Source organism: Trichosurus vulpecula, chromosome 2 (genome assembly GCF_011100635.1).
Source record: "Trichosurus vulpecula isolate mTriVul1 chromosome 2, mTriVul1.pri, whole genome shotgun sequence".
Classification (NCBI taxonomy): Eukaryota; Metazoa; Chordata; class Mammalia; order Diprotodontia; family Phalangeridae; genus Trichosurus; species Trichosurus vulpecula.
The window spans coordinates 379917248-379937116 of record NC_050574.1 but is presented as its reverse complement, the minus strand read 5'-3'; the positions used below and the strand labels follow the sequence as shown (position 1 = coordinate 379937116).

General features: G+C 37.4%; 1 pseudogene; it reads right to left on the bottom strand.

The window, feature by feature from the left end:
- The window catches only part of LOC118836106, a 116827-nt pseudogene that overhangs the window by 43412 nt on the left and 53546 nt on the right, over positions 1-19869 (bottom strand).

The window sequence follows — 19869 nt, the reverse complement described above, 5'->3', positions numbered from 1 at the left end:
GAATTTTATGGGATTGTTGGTATGTAGAAAATGCTTTAAGTTTGAGCTAGTATTGCTCAGGTAAACTGCATCCAGAATCTTTCTATATGTGTCATATGCTAGCATGGCATAGCTAGCCTCAGAGCCAGGAAAGGTGTTACATTTCTGAGACAAACTGATTGTGTGATCCTGGACTAGAGAGAAAATACCTATCTGCATTGATGGAGGAAGTTTCCTCATCCAGGAGTTCCCCATAGCAATGAAATCACAGGTCCAGCCCCTATCCGTACAACAAAATAAGCTCAAAATAGACAATCAGTATGAATTTTTAAAAAGTCACATCATTTTTTTAAATTATAAAATAAGGAAATTTAATACCTTTAACAACTATTGCTGGGAGAGCCCTTATCAAAAGATAGAAAAGATCATAAAAGATAAAATAGACAGTTTTGGCAATTAAACAGTTTTTGAACAAATAAACATCAGGGAAGATGGGATTAAAAGAAACACTATAGTCTGTTATCTAAGATTATGAACAGTTTTCAAAAGATTAGTAACCAATGAATGAAATATGAAAACCTGGTCCAAATCACTAATGGTAAGAGGAATACAAACTAAAGCAATTTTGAAATTTGAAAAGCAGTCAAGCAATCAACAAGCAATACTAGACAGTAGCAAGCTAGTGATTCCAGATTTCTCACATTAAACGATATCAATTGTAGCACTCAGTAATACAGGAAGTATAAATAATTAAATCAACAGAACTGATTTGTGAGGGAACACACACTGGGGAAAGAAAAAACTGACTGTATAATTACAACCTGAATTTTTTTTGGTCAATTTTTCTAAGCTCTTAATCTAAGGCATCCAGAGGTAAAGTCCGCCTTTACAGGCAGAGAATATCTTCAGGGGAACCTGCACAGGGCCCAATTTCATTCCAGATAAGGTACCACATATAACAGTGACTACCTTGTCTTCCACTGCCTGGAAGCCAGGGAGGTTACATTTCACCCCTATCCCAGGGTTCTTTGGTACCCTTAAGAAGATTTTGGGGGTGTCTAAGTTCTCTGTCATTGGCTTCAATCCCCACCAATGGCATTCTTCCAATTTTAGGAGGTCCCCTGCACCCAGTGCCATTTAACTTTTACAAAAGAATATTTACTTAAAAGGTATCATAACAAATGTATAAACATACTCCTCAACATGTGGTACATAATCTCTTCCCCACCCATACCATATCATTTTCTGGAGTAGAAACAGGGCAGAATAACATTACTAGTGGGCTTCAAAAATACTCTAAGTCCATGAAGACTAGATTCCATGTGGGCGGGAGATCACCAAGAAGTTGCATCAGGAAAGTTGGGTCAATCAAGTCCTAGGGACAGTTTTGTCCTAGGCCTGACCAATGTTGACAATAGGGGAAGAGGGGTAGGAAGGAAGCTGCCTTGGAGAACCTGAGGCCAATTAAGTAGGCCAATCAGGTCAGTGGAGCAGCTTTGTCTTCTTCTGGGTAAAGCCTCCCCATGTCATAGGTGAAAAGAAAGAAGCTACATTAAAGAAATGTTGGTTCTATCACATATATTGGCAAATAGAACACACACAAAGCAAATGAAAGGTAAAGTTGGGGTAGGATAGGAAGCACTAGCAGTTGGGCAGACTAAGAAAAGTAATGCTAGAAGGTAGTGCTAGAGCTGAACCTTGATGGAAACTGGGGGCTCCAAGAGGTAAAGATGAATAGAAAGAACATTCAAGGAATGGGGGGCAGCCACTGTGAGAGGAATAACAAAAAGGTCAGGAAGCCTGGAATGTAGTAAGTGAAGGGGAGTAACATGTAATAAGGATAGAAAGGTAAGATACAGCCAGGTTTGAAGAGCTTTAAATGCCTTTTCAAAAAAAGAGTCAATATTTGATCGTACAGGTGGGTGGGAGCTACTAGAGTTTACTGAGTGGGAGGTGACATCCTCAAATCTGTATTTTAGGAAAATCACTTTGGTAGCTATGTGGGAAATGGCTTAGAAAGGGGAGATATTTGAGGCAGGGAGACTAATTAGGAGGTTAGTCCAATAGTTCAGATAGAGTATTAAAGGCCTAAACTAGTGTGATGACTCTGAGTGGAGAGAAGAGGATCAGGACATTAAGAGATGTTGTAGAGATAGAAACACAAAGACATGGGAACCAACTGGATATACAGAGTAAATGAGAATGAGGAATTGAAAGTGATGTCAAGGTTGCAAACCTGGATGAATGGAATATTAGTGGTGTTGCCAACAGAAATAGGGAAATATGGAAGAGGGTCAAATTTGGAAAAAAAAATTATAAATTCAGTTTAGGGGTTTGGGATACCAAAAAAAAGCATCAATTTGAAATGTCTACTAGGCAATTGGTGATGCAAGACTGAAGTTCAGGAGAAAGACTAAGTCTGGAAGTATAAATCATCTGCATAAAGATGAACTCGTAGGAGCTGATGGGGTTGCCTAACTCTATGCAAACTGAAAAAGATGATAAAAGATGTCAGTCAATGTCAGGGGGACTTCAGGGAAAGATGCACCTTGATATGCTGTTGGTGGAGCTATGAAGTAATTTCATTTCAAACTCCATTTGGAATCATGGAACAATGATAATGTCGTTTTTCTCCTACTCAATAAACTTCAATGGCTCTCTATTAAATATGCCTGGAGCTGAGAGATAGAGTGTCTTGTTCATAGAATAGCAAGGAGGGCAGTGTCATTGGATCTGAGAGTACATGCTGGGTGGGAGGGGTAAGTTAAAAGAAAACTGGAAGCATTGGGGAGGACCAGGTTATGAATAGACTTAAATGCCAAAAATGATTTTTTTATTTAACCTTAGAAGTCATTGGGTTTTTATTGAGTCGGAAAGTGATATGGTCAGACTTGGGCTTTAGGAAAATCACTTTGGCAGCTGAATTTTGGCAGATGGACTAGAGTGGGGAGAGACCTGTGGCAGGCAAACCATCCATCAGGCAATACTCCAGGAGTGAGGAGATGAGGGCCTGCAAAAGGATGATGGCAGTATCAGAGGAGAGATAGAGGTATATTCAAGAGATGTTACAAAGATGAAATAACAAGCCTTGGCAATAGATTAGATATTGTGATGGTGGAGGTAGGGGTGGGCTGAGAGATAACAAGGAATCATGGAAGACACAGAAGTTTGAGCCTGGGGGACTGGAATGATGTGGCATCCTTGACAGTAATGGGGAAGTTTGGAAGGGGGTGAGGTTTTAGGGGAAAAGATAATTCGTTCAGTTTTAGATGTGTTGAATTTTAAGATATAGGCTATACATCTAGTTTGAAAAGCCCAATAGATAGTTGGAGATTTGAGTTTGGAAGTCAGCTGAGAAGTTAAGGCTAGACAAGCAGATTTAAGAATCATCAACACTGAATTAATAGGAGCTAATTAGATCAAGAAGTGAAGTAGAAAGGAGGAGAGGGTCTAATGGAGAGACCAGAGAGACACTCACAGTTAGTAGATGTGAGCTGCGTGAAGAACCAGTGAAGGAAACTGAAAAGGAATGGTCAGAGAGGTGAAGGAGAACCAAGAAAATGTGGTATCTGGGAAACCTAAAGAGAAAAAAGTATCAAGAATAGGGTGACTATAATGGCAAAGGCTGCAGAGAGTTCAGGAAGAATGAGGATTGAGAATAGACCATTGGATTTAGAAATTAAGAGCTCATGGGAAGCTTTGGAGAGAACAGTTTCAGTTGAATGATGGAGTCAGAAAACAGAATAAAGATCGTTAAGAGGAAAATGAGAGAGGAAGTGGAGACATCTATTGTAGATGACCTCAAGAAATTTAGTCACAAAGGGTAGAAGAAATAGGGGTTAATAGCAAGGAGGGAAGGATCAAGTGAGGAGGTTTTTTAAGGAGAGCAGTGCCATGATCATATTTGTAGGCAGTACGGAAGAAGCCACTAGAAGGAGAAATTGAAGATAAGTGAGAGAGTGGGGATGACAGGCAATCTTCTGAAAGAAATGAGATGGAATGGCATCACTTATGCAGGTAAAATAGCCTTGACAAAGTGTAAGGACACCTCTTCGTGTGAGGCAGGGATGAAGGAGGAGACAGTGGCAGAAGGTATATGATTGATATATGATGAAGAAGAGAGAGAAGAGGGAGCTCTTGGCAAGTGGGCTTAGTTATTTCAGTAAAATCTGAGCCAAGATTCTTAGCTGAGAGAGTGGAGCAGGGTAAGCCATCGCTTCCTTACAAAGATCTTATTTACCTTTCATCTTCATTCATTATTTAATATTTGCACCCATTATCCCCTTTCAATCATTCTTAAATTTATCAAGCACTAGTAAGACATAAAAATCATACCTTTGAGCCTGGAGGAGGTGCCAAACCAAGGAACGAATATATAATATTTTCTTCTTTTGCAGAGAAGAAAGATTCAAAATCCTTAAATAAAAGGAAAAAACTGGTCAAAGTTTATTTACATATTTCTGAACAAATACCTTACACCAAAGAGGTTGCATAATATAGTGGAAAGATAGCTAGCCTCAGAAGCAAGATTTGATTTCAAATTCTATCTATGGCATAAATGATTGGGCAACTTTAGGTCACTCACTTAATCTCTTGGTGTCCCAGGTAACTCACTAAAACTATAAAGCAGGGAGCAACTTGGTGCTGGTCTGAATTGGTAGAGGGAATTTACTCACCAGAAGTTCCTCCAGCAATAGTCTCAGAGCTTTTTTATTATTCTTTCTGCACATTTACATTCAAAGAATGAAACTGAATACATTTTAAAAGACAGGAAGACATCAGGGCAGCTAGGTGGTGCAGTGAGTAGAGCACTGGCCCTGGAGTCAGGAGGACCTGAGTTCAAAACTGGCCTCAGACACATGACACATGTACTAGCTGTGTGACCTTGGGCAAGTCACTTAACCCCAATTGCCCTGCCAAAAAGCAAACAAACAAAAGATAGGAAGACAAGATGTGAGAGTCAATCTTGAGTCAGCTATCTACACACAGACAACTAACTCATTGGAGCCAAGATCAGAATTTATAAGAGAAAGGAAGGAAGGAAGGAAGGAAGGAAGAAAGGAAGGAAGAAAGGAAAGAAAGAAAGAAATTGAAAATTAAAAATTGGAAATGAACAACAGAAGTGACACCAATACCAATTATAATGTAATCAAAAAGTTAAATCAATGAAGCTAATTGCAACAAAAAGTTGCAAAAATTATTTAGCAAATATTGGAGTTACTTGCCAAACTCAGAGAGCTGTGTTCCAAAGGCAACATTGGTTTAGAATATAAATTCCTTTCTAAAATCTCAGAGCTGGTTGACAACCATGAGCAATATCACCCCACAAAGCAAAGAGAAATGGAGGGTAAAACCAGCTTAAAGAAAGCTTGACAAGATATTGAACCAAGCAAAGTCATCCCAATAGTATTCAAGAATTAAAACTGAAAGAGGACTACAAACAAAAAAAATGCAAAGTTACAACAAATTATTTTTCCACCAAGGATAGTAAAACCACAATATTTAATGTTCTACTCACAATTACTCAGGAGCTTACCAAGGAACTAAAAATGGCATTTTAAAAAAAAAAAGGTGGAAAAACAGCCAGAAGGGATTAAATGTATGTAAAGGAGATTAGTGCTGGAGGCAATACAATTGTGAGTGCATAGTTTTTGGTGGTGGTAGTGTCTCTCTCCAGTAACCTCAATTTACAAGACACGTAAAAAAGAGGAAAATAACAAATGCATGGAGAAATAAATGGATCTTATCGATTTCTTAAAAAGTGTTTGAGAAAAGATAATAACTACCCTCCCATATCTCTGAGCTTTGCGAAATTTCAATGAGGATCATTTATACACAAGTTCAGGACATCTTCAATGAGGATACTAATAGGACACAAGAAGTGATATTCAATGTAGTACCACATTTTTATCATCTCCCAATTGCCTGAAAGATGTAGAGAGTATAAAATCCCTTTGAGTTTATTATTTGTTGACTTATGAAAGAGTGTTGTACTTGGTAGAATAAAATGCTCTTGGTAGAACAAGGGCTCTTTTACAAGCTGTCTCTCATCTATATATGAAGATCATTCTAAATTCCTTGGAAGCTATAACAACTAAAATAAATTATAAACATCAAGAACACAGTAAAACAGGAAGATGTAAACTCCCTAAAAGTATTTGCCACTGATGGAGGAGATCCAACCCAGACAAGGTCCAGGAGGAGTTTCTTAAAGAAGGTGAAGTGTTACAGATGCTACTTTTGTAGATAACAATGTGTTGATTGCATCATGCCTCAAGATACTTCCAGGAGCCTCTTGGCAGAGGTCTGTAATCACTTAAAGGAATTTGGCCTGTGTATTCACACAGGAAAGTCAAAGTGGATAAAGAAAGCTATTACCCAGATTTCAGCATGCATTTGAATGGACATACTATAGAGCTTTCTAATAGTATGTATACTTGTGACAAATAATTCAAATGGATAATAAACTGGGCCCAGAACTGAAAATGAAGGGAGAGAACAGGCTGGATTACATCTGGTAAATTTCAAAACACTTTGATAACCTCAAGCTTCCCATAACAGCAAAGGTTCATCTTTCCAATATAAAAATTTTACCAATATTGTTATATTGCAATGTGTATTGGCAACCAAAAATGGGCTCCTTAGCACTTAGTCAACAAGTGCCCTTGACTAGTTTGGCTTTTTCCCCTGAACTGAATGCTGTTTGTATGTTGGACTGGAGTAAGCTTGTCGGCCCCTTCACCTTGCTTCCCTTGCTTAAGCTGATGGAAAGAACCTGTGCTTTCCCAGTCAACCTCTTCACCTTGCTTAAGCAGATTGAAAGAACCTGTGCTTTCCCCGGCGTACCTTACACCCCCGCAAAAGCCAGATGGTTAAAAGCAGCTCCTGTTGGAGCCAGAGGCTGCTATAGCTATAGCCACAGCCGAAGCAGGAGCTGCCAGTAGCAGAGCTGACCTACAGGAGGAAGCTGAACAAAGACTTCAGGCCAGTGGGTAATCTTTTTACCATAGAGGGGGAAGCATGATTTTGCTTTACGCAATCATGCTTCTCTGTAGCCTCCTGGTTACTCTTTCAAGGCGTACTTATTGGGCCTGGAAGCTTTTGATCAATATATCAAAATGGGGTTGCTGGTTCATGGGTTGGTTACTGTGGAGCCTAAATATATGTTTTGATTCTTTTGCCTTCTACTTTGAGAGTTTCTTATATCCGGCGGTTCCGAACGTTTCAGACATGTTTATGATCCTCTTTGAGATTATAAACTCTGCCCTCCTAATACATTTGGCGACGAGGATGGGATCGCTAGGTATAAGATCTCTATTTAGAAGCAGAACAATTCCAGAGGAAGAGATGAATATCCCAGGATGGGAGGATCCATTTTATTCCTCCCTAGCAAAAGAATTGGCTAAAAAAGCTGGACCCTGTGAAAACTGGGAACCAAGGCTACGGAGAGGAGATCCTAGGGATTTAGAAAAGTGTTTACAAGAAGTTGGGATTCAGTCAGGGGCATCACTATCTAGGCAAAGCTGGCTAGTGTTATCAGCCTACCGGCTAGTATACGAAAGATTGAGATTAAGTGAAAGACATGGGGGCACTCCTACCCCACAGCAAGAAGGGGAATCTCAGATAGCAGGAGACCAAACTGACTCAAATGAGAACTTTTCTATTAATGTGGCTAAGAGCAACAGGAGACCAAAAAAGCCCAGAGTGCATTTCAACCCAGCCCAGAAAGAGCCTGACTGCCTGCTTCGTCCTAGCCATGGTGGCAGAGGAAGTGAGTGGGGGGAAAATGAGACAATGGTAGGGGCTGAGGCACAAAACACTACTGGGATTCAGGATGTGCCTCACACAGAGAATAGGAGATGGTTAAATGATCAGACAAGGGCTCGACCCATACAAAGGAGGAAGACAGAAACCCGAGGTGAAGATTCATTTACAAGGGAAATTCAGGAAGATTTCTCACCGCAAGAGGTCACAGATATTTTGAGTAGATTCAGCCAAAGAATAGGAGAACCATTGATATCTTGGATGGTAAGACTCAGTGATCAAGGGGCCAGTGGAATATCAGTAGATAGGACAGACTGCATGAGATTCATAGGTATCAGCCATGATCCTCTAGTTCAACAAGCTTTTAGGGAACATCATCAGCAAGGAGATGGTGATAGCAGGACTACTCTGTTGGCATTAGCCGCTGTGGGATGCAATAAGAGATATGCTACTGATTCTATGTGGCCCACTGAGCACAGACCCTGGTATTCACTTAGAGATTGTATCATGAGACTAAAGGAGGAGGTAATGAAGACTGCCATTATGATAGGAACTGCAGACAAATATTACAATGATCCAATGGGACTGCCTCATAGGAATTTAATAATTAGGACAGCTCCCCCTGCTTATAAACAACTAATTTTGAATTTATTACTTGGAGAAGTAGGGAGCCGTCTTACAACAGTGATAAATAAGATTTTACAGTTACATGACTTAGGTGACTGGGGAAGGGATAGATCTCCTCGAGAGAGAAGGGTGAATAACCAGCAAACTTGGCGCCAAAGGAGAGTAACAAGGAAAGAAATGTTTACTGCTTTATTGAGAGCAGGGGTAGGTTTTGAAATGATAGATGGAATTCCAACCAATGAATTATACAGAATGTATAGAGGACTTGATAACAGGAGAAATAGGGAAATAAGAACTGCTCCTGCAAGCCCACAAGCCACTCAGACTGAAGGTGACCTTGTGTGATTAACGGACGAAAACTTGTACATTTGGGGAAAGGCTGGGAGGACAATCCTAGTCTCTACCTAGGATGGGATCCTCTTAGTTTAATTTTCCCATTGTGTTTCCTTGTACATCTGGGGAAAGGCTGAGAGGACAATCTTAGTCTCTATCTAGGGTGGGATCCTCTTGGCTTCCTCATTATGTTCCTTTTGAAAAGAAACATTTCCCATCTGAGTTTGGCTTCTGATATTGGATGATTTTATCTGAAGAATAATAGTCCATACTTGCCTACTCTTTTTGTTCTTTGTTTTGGTTAATTTTGTTGCTAGTTCTGTCTCCTTTAGGCTTAAGTACCCTGCACTTTCCAGTGACTGCCTAAGCACATAGCATTCTTGGAATTCCTGCCAGCTCGTTAAAGAAATGACCTCTGGAATGGGACTTTTTGGGGGCAGGGCCATCTCTACATCCAATTTCAGCATGAAGAAGCTATGGAAAATGAGACCTTCACCCCTCACCCCAAGATTTTGAGCCCCAATCGTTCAAGGGGGGTGGAAATGATGATAGTGTTCTGTTTACTTATTTTGTGTTATCCTTGCTGTGTTGTTTTATTGTTATGATATTATTGATCCTATGTAATGGATACAAGGATTTAGGGGTGGACATTTGAATTATTAATAATTATTTTGGGGATGATTGATTGAAGAGATTATCTTGCTGGGACCTAGGGGTGGATCACATTTGAATCGTAAACCAATATTTAGGAATGTCACCAAATGATATGTTTTGCTTTATAATGAATGATATGTTTTAGTTTCCTTTGTAATTGGATCACGATGTATGTTCTAGGATACATGGCTGATTAGATTATGTATCCTATAACAAGGGGTGGAGTGTATTGGCAACCAAAAATGGGCTCCTTAGCACTTAGTCAACAAGTGCCCTTGACTAGTTTGGCTTTTTCCCCTGAACTGAATGCTGTTTGTATGTTGGACTGGAGTAAGCTTGTCGGCCCCTTCACCTTGCTTCCCTTGCTTAAGCTGATGGAAAGAACCTGTGCTTTCCCAGTCAACCTCTTCACCTTGCTTAAGCAGATTGAAAGAACCTGTGCTTTCCCCGGCGTACCTTACATCCCCGCAAAAGCCAGATGGTTAAAAGCAGCTCCTGTTGGAGCCAGAGGCTGCTATAGCTATAGCCACAGCCGAAGCAGGAGCTGCCAGTAGCAGAGCTGACCTACGGGAAGAAGCTGAACAAAGACTTCAGGCCAGTGGGTAATCTTTTTACCATAGAGGGGGAAGCATGATTTTGCTTTACGCAATCATGCTTCTCTGTAGCCTCCTGGTTACTCTTTCAAGGCGTACTTATTGGGCCTGGAAGCTTTTGATCAATATATCAAAATGGGGTTGCTGGTTCATGGGTTGGTTACTGTGGAGCCTAAATATATGTTTTGATTCTTTTGCCTTCTACTTTGAGAGTTTCTTATATCCGGCGGTTCCGAACGTTTCAGACATGTTTATGATCCTCTTTGAGATTATAAACTCTGCCCTCCTAATACACAATGAGACCTGGAAACCACTGCTTCAAAGAGCAAAAGATGAGCATCACATTAAGGACAATGAAAGGGTGCCTGTTAACGTGGAAACAGGCTGCAACACTTAAAAAAGAATTCCAAACAATGAATTTAAAGGATGTCATCAAAGAATTGTATGACAAAAAAGAGAAAAGGCTATTTGGTCAGAAGAAAGGATAATAGGTAGGCAGCCAGAGTACACAATTGGTACCTTCATGATGTACAGAGAAATCAAGGAAGACTGGACCTCATCTTTTGGGAAGATATGGACACAAATCACTCAGGATGAGAATTGCTGGAGAGAATTGCCAAATCAATGAGATTATAGATCTATTTGAGTATCTGAGAGAGGACCTAATCAGTAAAAATTTTGAGCATACCCTCCCCAATAAATTAATGTATCTGTATACATATACACACACATATATATTTATAAATTATATACATGCACATGCCTTTAAGCTAAATTTTTTATCAAATACATGGCTTTAATGGCTGTCAGAATAGAAAAAGGTGCTCTAAAAAGACAGCTGTCTTTGAAAAGTGAATACCTGAGTATTCTTACTAAATTATGATACTCATTTTTCAATTACAAAAATTTTAACTAATTATGAAAAGAATTTTGTTGAATTTTGCCTGACAAATTTCCATTTTCCCTGATATTAGCCAATTATTTTTATAAACTAAGACAAGGCTATTTCATTTTAATATTTTACCAAATGTGTTCAAACCCCACTGAAACTCTTCATTTGGAAGATTTTTAAAAAGTTAAAAATTCTGCTTCTACCTTTTTCAAATGTGAAGTTGAATTTTTATAGGAAACACACATTGGATTTGACAATAAAATCATGCAATAATGGACATTTCCAAAATCCATTTTTAAAATACTCTTTCCATAGTACAATTTTCTTTGAAAAAGGAATTCTTTTCCACGAAGAGGTACTTTTCAAAATGTTATGCTAATGGGAATTGGAAGATCCTTTCCCATCCATTAATAGACCTATGTGACCTAATTTGAGCTGGAGTCACATGGAAGCCTGAGTCACATGAGCCTGTGTCACATGGAGCTCATTGTGGGAGGAGCTTGCCAAACAGGTGAGCAGAAAGGGGTAGAGCAGGAAGTGTGACTGTGGTGGAGCTGGGGGAGAAAGAGGAGGCAGAAAGAGAGAGCAGAGCCCCTAGTGTGGGTGAGAGAGGGGCATTTTGCCTAAGGGAGCTTGTTTATGGGGAGGTCTGACAGAGGGAAAGCTTGAGGATGGAGGTGGCCCCTGAATTGCTACGTGTATAGACTTCTTTATTACTATGATGGATTTGGCTTTCTGGTGTTTGAATAAATGTCTTGGTTTCATCTTCAATGAAGAGAGTCTGTTATATCTTTCAACTCAAACCTGGGAATACACCTGTATATTCATAGCAGCCACTGTGGGTATCACATTGGCAATATACAAAGGAAGGAAGGTATCAACAGGAATATGAAAATGTGCTCCAAACTCACATCCAAAACAGTGGTGAAGCTGATACAAGAGGGTAATGACAAATGTTGGAGGATCTGCAGGAAAAGAATCATGCTAATGTACGTCTGTGGAGCTATGAACTGGTACAGCCATTCTGCAAAGTAATTTGGAACCATGCCCCAAAAGTTACTATACCATTTAACCCAACAATATCCTCAGAGATATAAAATAGGAAAAATATCCATATATAAAAATACTGATACCATATACGAAAGTACTTACATGTCTTTTCATAACAAAAAATGGAAAATAAGGGGTTAGCCACTGTAACAACAATGTTACTTGCAGCTTAGTTTACTTAGTTCAAGGGAAAAGTCATCACCCTGAACTTCAGAGAAAATACAAACAGAAATTACAAGCAGAAATTATATAAACAGAGAAATAAAGACAAACAGACAGGGCTTCTAACTGTTGGACCATAGCAATACATACATAGTTACTAGAGAGAGAAGCACCAACATCTGGGTTTTCAAAGCCAGGGGGCTCTTTAATGGCTACCCAGAGTCTCATCTGGCTACATCATACAAACACTCTTCCCATGAGTGAGCCCCAAAGCAAAATGCCAACCTCAGAATATATATATACTTCTTCAGGGTCAGAGGGCATCACAACCCTTGTGACCCAGGTTCATGTGACCCAAACTCATGTGCCTTAGGCTTCCATGTGACTTAAGCAAGTCACATAAGCCTATTAATGGATGGGAAAGATCTTCCCATTAAGCAAAAATACATTAACAATACAACCACCAATTGAAGAATGGCTAAATAAATAATGGTATATTAATGCCATGTAATATTTTTATGCCACAAGAAATTACATAAGGGGCAGTTTCACAGGAAACAGGAAGAACTGAATGAAGTGATATGGAGAAAAGAAGCAAAACAAAGATAATGTCTACAATGACAACAACATTATAAACAACTTTGAAAGACAGTTCTGAGCCCTGTAATAACAAACCCTGAAGCCAAAAGGCTGAAGATAAACCAAGCTGGGTAGCTTCTCCTGACAGAGAAGTGTTGGATTCAAAACATATAAAGAAACATTTTTTATATGCCCAATGAGGGAATTTGTTTCACCTGACTACGCATATCAGTTATAAGGGTTTTCTGTTCTTTTTCTCTTTTGTTCATTGTGGTGGAGAAAGTAGAAAATAGAGAAAATAAATATTTGCTAATTAAAAAAACTAAATTAAATGAAAAGAATAAGCAAACAAAAAAGGAATACGTTTCTCACTTGTTAAAATGTTGCCTCTCTCTGCTATCCAAGCTATAAAGGGAATTAACACAAAAATATAACACCAAAATTCATAGGAAAGTGGTTAAAGGATATGAACAAATGGTTCTCAAAAGAATTACAAACTATTAGTAACTATATGACATGTTATTCTAAATCACTAAAAATAAAAGAAATGCAAATCAAAATAACTTTGAGGTTCTACTTCAAACCCAGTAAATCAGCAAAGATGTCAAAAGATGGGAATAGCCTATTCTGAAAACATGGGAAGACAGACACACTAATACACTGTTGGTGGAGCTGTGGAATTGGTCCAACCATTTAAAATTATGCTAAGAAAGTGACTAAGATGTCTATACCCTTTGACTAAGACATCACATCTGTAGGCACATATCCTATGGAGGTGAAAGATATACATCAAAATATTTATAGCAGCACTTTCTATAGTGGCAAAGAAATGTAAAAAAGTAGATGTCCATTGATTGGAGAATGGACAGATTGTGATACATAAATATAATAAAATATACTGCTCCATAAGAAATAAAGAATATGCAGAATACAAGAAGGTGTGGAAATACATATGAATTGATGTAAAGTGAACCCAGTGAAACTAGAAAAACAACATACATAGTAAATACAATGTAAATGCAAAGAATAACAGCAACATCAAAGTCGAAATGACTAAGTTTGGTACTGAAGAAGAAATAAGAGAATACACTTTTCTCTCTTCTTTGCAGACATAGGTGACTGGATGCAATCTCATTTATTTGAAAATTCATGTTGTGGGGGAAAAATCTTGTACTATGTGTTTTGGGTGGAAGCCTGCCAGAGATAATTTTATTAATTCAATTACTCTAATTCTAAGAATCTCTGCTTAGAGAGAAATAAAATCCATATTGCCTTTGAAAAGTCTCTCTGATACAAGCTGTTCTGACTCACAATATTAAATATATCTTTTTTAAGATCATAACGCAATAACAATTACATTCAATAAAGGGCCATAAAAATATAGATTAAAAATTAATTAGAAACTCAAAACTGTAGCCCTAAAGAATGAGTGGCTCAAAGAATAAATCATAGAAACAATCAATAATTTCATTAAAGAGAATGACAACAATGAGACAATATACTAGAATTTATGGGAGGCAACCAAAGCAATACTAAAGGGAAAATTTATATTTCTAAATGCTTACATCAACAGAGAAAAACCAGATCAATTAACTGGGTATGCAACTAAAAAAAACTATGAAAAGAACAAATTTAAAAATCCCCGGTTAAACAGCAAATTGGAAATCATCAAAATTTAAGGAGAGATTAATAAAATTGAAAGTAAGAAAACCATTGAACTAATAAATAAAAATAAGAGCTAGTTTTATGAGAAAAAAAAACAGAAAAACTACAGGTTAATTTGATTTTTTTAAAAAAAAGAAGAAAACCAAATTACTAGTATCAAAACTGGAAAGGGTGAATTCACGACCAATGAAAAGGAAATTAAAGCAATTATTCGGAGCTAGTTCACCCAATTATATGCCAATAAATCTGACAACCCTTGTGAAATGGGTGAATATTTACAAAAATATAAATTGTCCGGATTAACAGAAGAGGAAATAAAATACATAAACTATCCAATCTTAGAAAAAGAAGTTGAACAAACCATGAATGAGTTCCCTAAAAAAATCTCTGGGGCCAGATGGATTCACAAGTGAATTCTACCAAACATTCAAAGAACAATTAATTCCAATACTATATAAGCAATTTGAAAAAAATGGGTGAATGACTCCTACCAAATTTCCTTTTATGACACAAATATGGTACAGATACCTAAACCAGGAAGAGCAAAAACAGAGAAAGAAAACTACAGACCAATTTCCCTAATTAATATTGATTTTTAAAATTTTAAGTAAAATAATAACAAAGAGCAATATTTCACAAAGATCATGCACCATGACCAGGTGAGATTTGTACTAGGAATGCAGGGCTGGTTCAATATTAGGAAAACTATTAGTATAATTGATTATATCAATAACAAAAACAACAAAAATCATATAATTATTTCAATGATGCAGAAAAGCTTTTGACAAAATGCAATATTCATTCCTATTAAAAATACTGGAAAGGATAGGAAGGAATAAATGGAGCTTTCCTTAAAATGATAAGTAATATTTATATAAAACCATCAGCAAGCATTACCTGAAATGGGGACAAGCTAAAAACCTTCCTATTGAGATCAGGGATACAGCAAGGATGACCATTATCACCACCATTATTGAATATTGTATTAGAAATGTTAGCTATAGCAATAAGAGAAGAAAAAGAAATTAAAGTACTTAGAATAGGCAGTGAGGAAACAAAGCTATCATTCTTTGAAGATGATAGGATGACATCCTTAGAGAATCCTACAGAATCAACTAAAAACTAATTTAAATAATTAACTTCAGTAAGGTTGCAGGAAAAAATAAACCCATAAAAATCATCAGAATTTCTATATATAACCAACAAAGCCCAGCAGTAAGAGAAAGAGAAATTCCATGTAAAATAACTGTAGGCAATATAAAATACTTGACAATCTACTTGCCAAGACAAACTCAGGAACTCTATGAACACAATTACAAATAAAAGTCAGATCTAAATAGTTAGAGAAATATTAATTGATCATGGACAAGCCAATCCAATATAACAAAGCTGACAGTTCTACCTAAATTAATCTACTTGTTCAGTTACTTACTAATCAAACTATCAAAAGTTATTTCATAGAGCTAGAAAAAATAACAAAATGCATCTGGAAGAACAAAAAGTCAGGAATATCAAGGAAATCAATGAAAAAAAATATGAAGGAATGTGGCCTAGAAGTACCAGATCTCAAACTGTATTACAAAGCAATAATCATCAAAACAAGATAGCGTTTGCTAAGAAATAGAAAGCTGGATCAGTAGAATAGAGTAGGTACATAATACACAGTAGTAAATGACCATTGTAATGTAGTGTTTGAGAAACTCAAAGATCCAAGCTTTTGGGACAAGAACTCACTATTTAATAAAAATTATTAGGAAAACTGGAAAGTGGTTTGGTAGAAAGTAGCTATAGACCAACATCTCACTCTGTTAGATAAAGTCTAGATGCATACATGTTTAGACATAAAGGATGATATCATAAGCAAATTAAGGGAACGTGGATTACCTGCCAGAGTTATGGATAAGGGAAGAATTTATGGCCAAACAAGAGATAAAGAGCATTATGGGATGTAAAATGGATAATTTTATTACATTAAATTAAAAAGGTTTTACACAAACAAATACAAGGCTGCCAAGCTTAGAAGGAAAGTCAAAAACCAGGAGGAAAATTTTACAAGTTTCTCTGATAAAGGCCTCATTTCTCAAATACATAGGGAACTGAGTCAAATCTAGGAAAAAAATACAAGTCATTCCCCAAGTGATAATCAAATGAAATGAACAGGCAGTTTTTAGAAGAAGAAATTAAATCTATCTATAGTCTTTTGAAAAAATGCTCTAAATCACTATTGATTAGAGAAATACAAATTAAAACAACTCTGAGATACCACCCCACACCTATCAGATGGGCTAATATGACAGAAAAGGAAAATGACAAACATTGGAAATGATTTGGAGAAATTTGGACTCTAATGTACAGATGGTGGAGTTGTGAACTGATTGCTTGAACCATTCTGGAGAGTAATACCCAAAGGGCTATAGATCCATGCATCCCCTTTGACTCAGAAATACCATTATTAGATCTGTATCCCAAAGATATTTTTTAAAAGAAGAAAAAGTATCTATATGTACAAAATATTTATAGCAGTTCTTTTTGTGGTGCCAGAGTTGAAAATTGAGGAGATGCCCATCAATTGGGGAATGGCTAAACTAGTTGTGGTATATGATTGTGATACAATACTATTGTGCTAGAAGAAATGACAAGCAAGATTCTTCAGAAGAAATTGGAAAGACATATATGAACTGATGATGCAAAGTGAAGTAAGCAGAACCAGAACACTGTACACAGTAACAGCAACATTGTAAGATGTTCAACTGTGCATGACTTAGCTACTCTCAACAATACAATGATCCAAGACCATTCTGAAGGACTTATGGTGAAAAATTCTAACCACCTCCAGAGAAAGAACTGATGGAATCTGAATGCAGATAGTAGCATAATTTTTGGTCCATTTTCTTTCACAACATGGCTAATATAGAAATATATTTTGCATGACTGCACATGTGTAATATATATCAAATTGCTTGCCTTCCCAAGGAGATGGGAGAAGACAGAGGCAAAGAGAGAATTTGGAGCTCAAATTTTTTTTAAAAATCGAATATTAGTAATTGTTTTTATATGTAATTGGAAAAAAATAATCTTAATTTTTTTATTTTTAATATTCTTTTCTTTTTAAATTTTGAATTCCAAATTCTCTCCCTGCCAACCCCTTCCCCACTCCCTGAGAAGACAAGTAATATGATATCAATTATAGATTTGAAATCATGCAAGTCATATTTCCACATTAGCCATATTTTTTAAAAATAAGCAAGAAAAATAAAGTGAGAAAATTACACTTCAATTTATACTCAGAGTCCACCAGCTCTTTCTCTGGAGGTAGACAGAATTTTTTCATCATGAGTCTTTTGTAATTGTCCTCAATCATTGTATTGATCAGAGTAGCCTAATCTTTCACTGTTGATCATCATTGCTGCTTCTACTCAGTTGTTTTCAGTCATATCTGACTCTTCATGACCCCTTTTAGAGTTTTCTTGGCAGAGATATTGGAGTGGTTTGCCATTTCCTTCTACAGCTCATTTCACAAGTGAGAAAACTGAGGTAAACTAATTTGCCCAAGGTCACACAGCTAGTAATTGTCTAAGGCCAGATCTGACCTCAGGAAAAGCCATCTTTCTGACTTCAGGCGTGGCACTCTAAACATTGCACCACCTGGCTGCCCCCACTGTAGCACTTAGATGTCCTTATAATCATTATAACATTGCTGTTAATGTGCACAATGGTGTCCCAGTTCTCATCATTTCACTTTGCATTAGTTCATATACGTCTTGCCATGTTTTTCTGAAACCACCCTCTTCCTCATTTCCCACATAATGATAGGACTCCATCACAATCATATGCCACAACTTGTTCAGCCATTCCCCAACTGATGAGTATCTCCTTAATTTCCAATTCTTCGCCACCACAAAAAAAAAGGTGCTATATTTTTCTACATATAGGTCCTTTTCCCTTTTTTTGATATCTTTGGAAAAACAGACCTAGTAGTAATATTTCCAGATCATGAAATCTTTTTTTAACCATTCCCACCAAGGACTCTCCTTTTAACTTAGACTTAAATCCAAGAGATACATCCATTTCCTAATTAATCAAAGATTTATTTCTTTTAGATTTATTACCCCTAACCATTTCAAGGAGGACTACTTCCTGGGTTAACCATGTCTCTCGATTTACAAACTGGTTAGGCTTTCAACAAGTATAAAGATTTCAGTGTAGGACATTGTTTCAGAACCAGTAAAGAAAAAAACAGGGGTTTCTCATTCAGGTGGGACTAAGAACTTCAGACTATTGTCCTAATATTATTTTGTAATATGTAGCCTAAAAGGGGTGAGGAGTAAGGGATGAGGGCTTAGTATGCTTTCACACATCTAGCAATCAGTCTTAATGATCAAGCATTTAATAGAAGCTGGTGGGGATCAGGAAAGGCTTCACATGAAAAGTGGTATTTGAGCTAAATCCTAAGAGAAACAAGAGATTGTAAAAAGGCAGTTAAATAATGAATGAATGAGAGGAATGAGAGAGAGCTAAAGTGTTTGGAGACAGGAGATGGAGTGTCATGTGTGAAGAACAGCAAGGAGGGCTAGACCATAGAGTATTTGGATAGTTATGAAAGGATGTAAATACCAATAAGGTTCAATAGCGAGTGACATGGTCAGGCTGGCACTTCAGTAAAAATCACACTAGTGGCTACACCAGTATGAACTGAAGAAGGGAGAGACTGGAGGCAGGGAGATGAATTAGAAAACTTTTGTAATACCCCAGGTAAAAGGAGATGAATAATCACCTGAACTTTGGGGATGGCTGGGCTTACCTAAATAGAAGAAGGCAGATGTGAAAGATATTGTGGAGACAGAAATGGCATGATTTGGCCTCTTAGATGTGTCCAATAAGTGAAAGAGAAGAATGAATGATGTATGCGTGTCTTATTTTGTTCCAATATCAAACTCAATCTACCAGAGAACTGGCCTAACTAAAGCTCAGTCTAGAACAAAGCCAATTAGAATGATCCTACAATGGAATAGACTGCCTGCCTAGAGAGGTCGTATGTTCACCCCTCCTTAGAGGTCTTCAAACAGAAGCTGGATGACCATTTGGCAGGAGGTTCCTTTTGTATATTGACTGGGCTGCTGAGGTCCCTTTAAACTCTCAAATTATTTGGTTCTGTGACAACTTCTCAGTGTCCCAAGCAAATATCTTAGAAATATCTGTTCTTCAAATATAAGTTGCTGAACAGTTGTCAATCTTCACTGGTAAAGGGAATTTTCTCCCTGGAATTTCCCACACCAATGAAATCATAGAGCCAAACCAAAAAACTCACATTTATATAGCACTGTATGGTCTGCAAAGTGTTTTCTTCACAAGGATCCTATGAAGTATATGCATTTTTCGCCCCCATTTTATATATGAGGATTGAGGCTCTATGAAATTAAATGATCACCAACACAACCAGTAAATATCAGAAGTAGGATTAGAACCCAGGAACTCTAACTCTTAAGTTCAACACTCTACACTAAACAATGCTGTCACTCTTTTCTGCTAGAGAGGGTGAAAATTCAAGTTCACCCACGGCTCAGATACCAT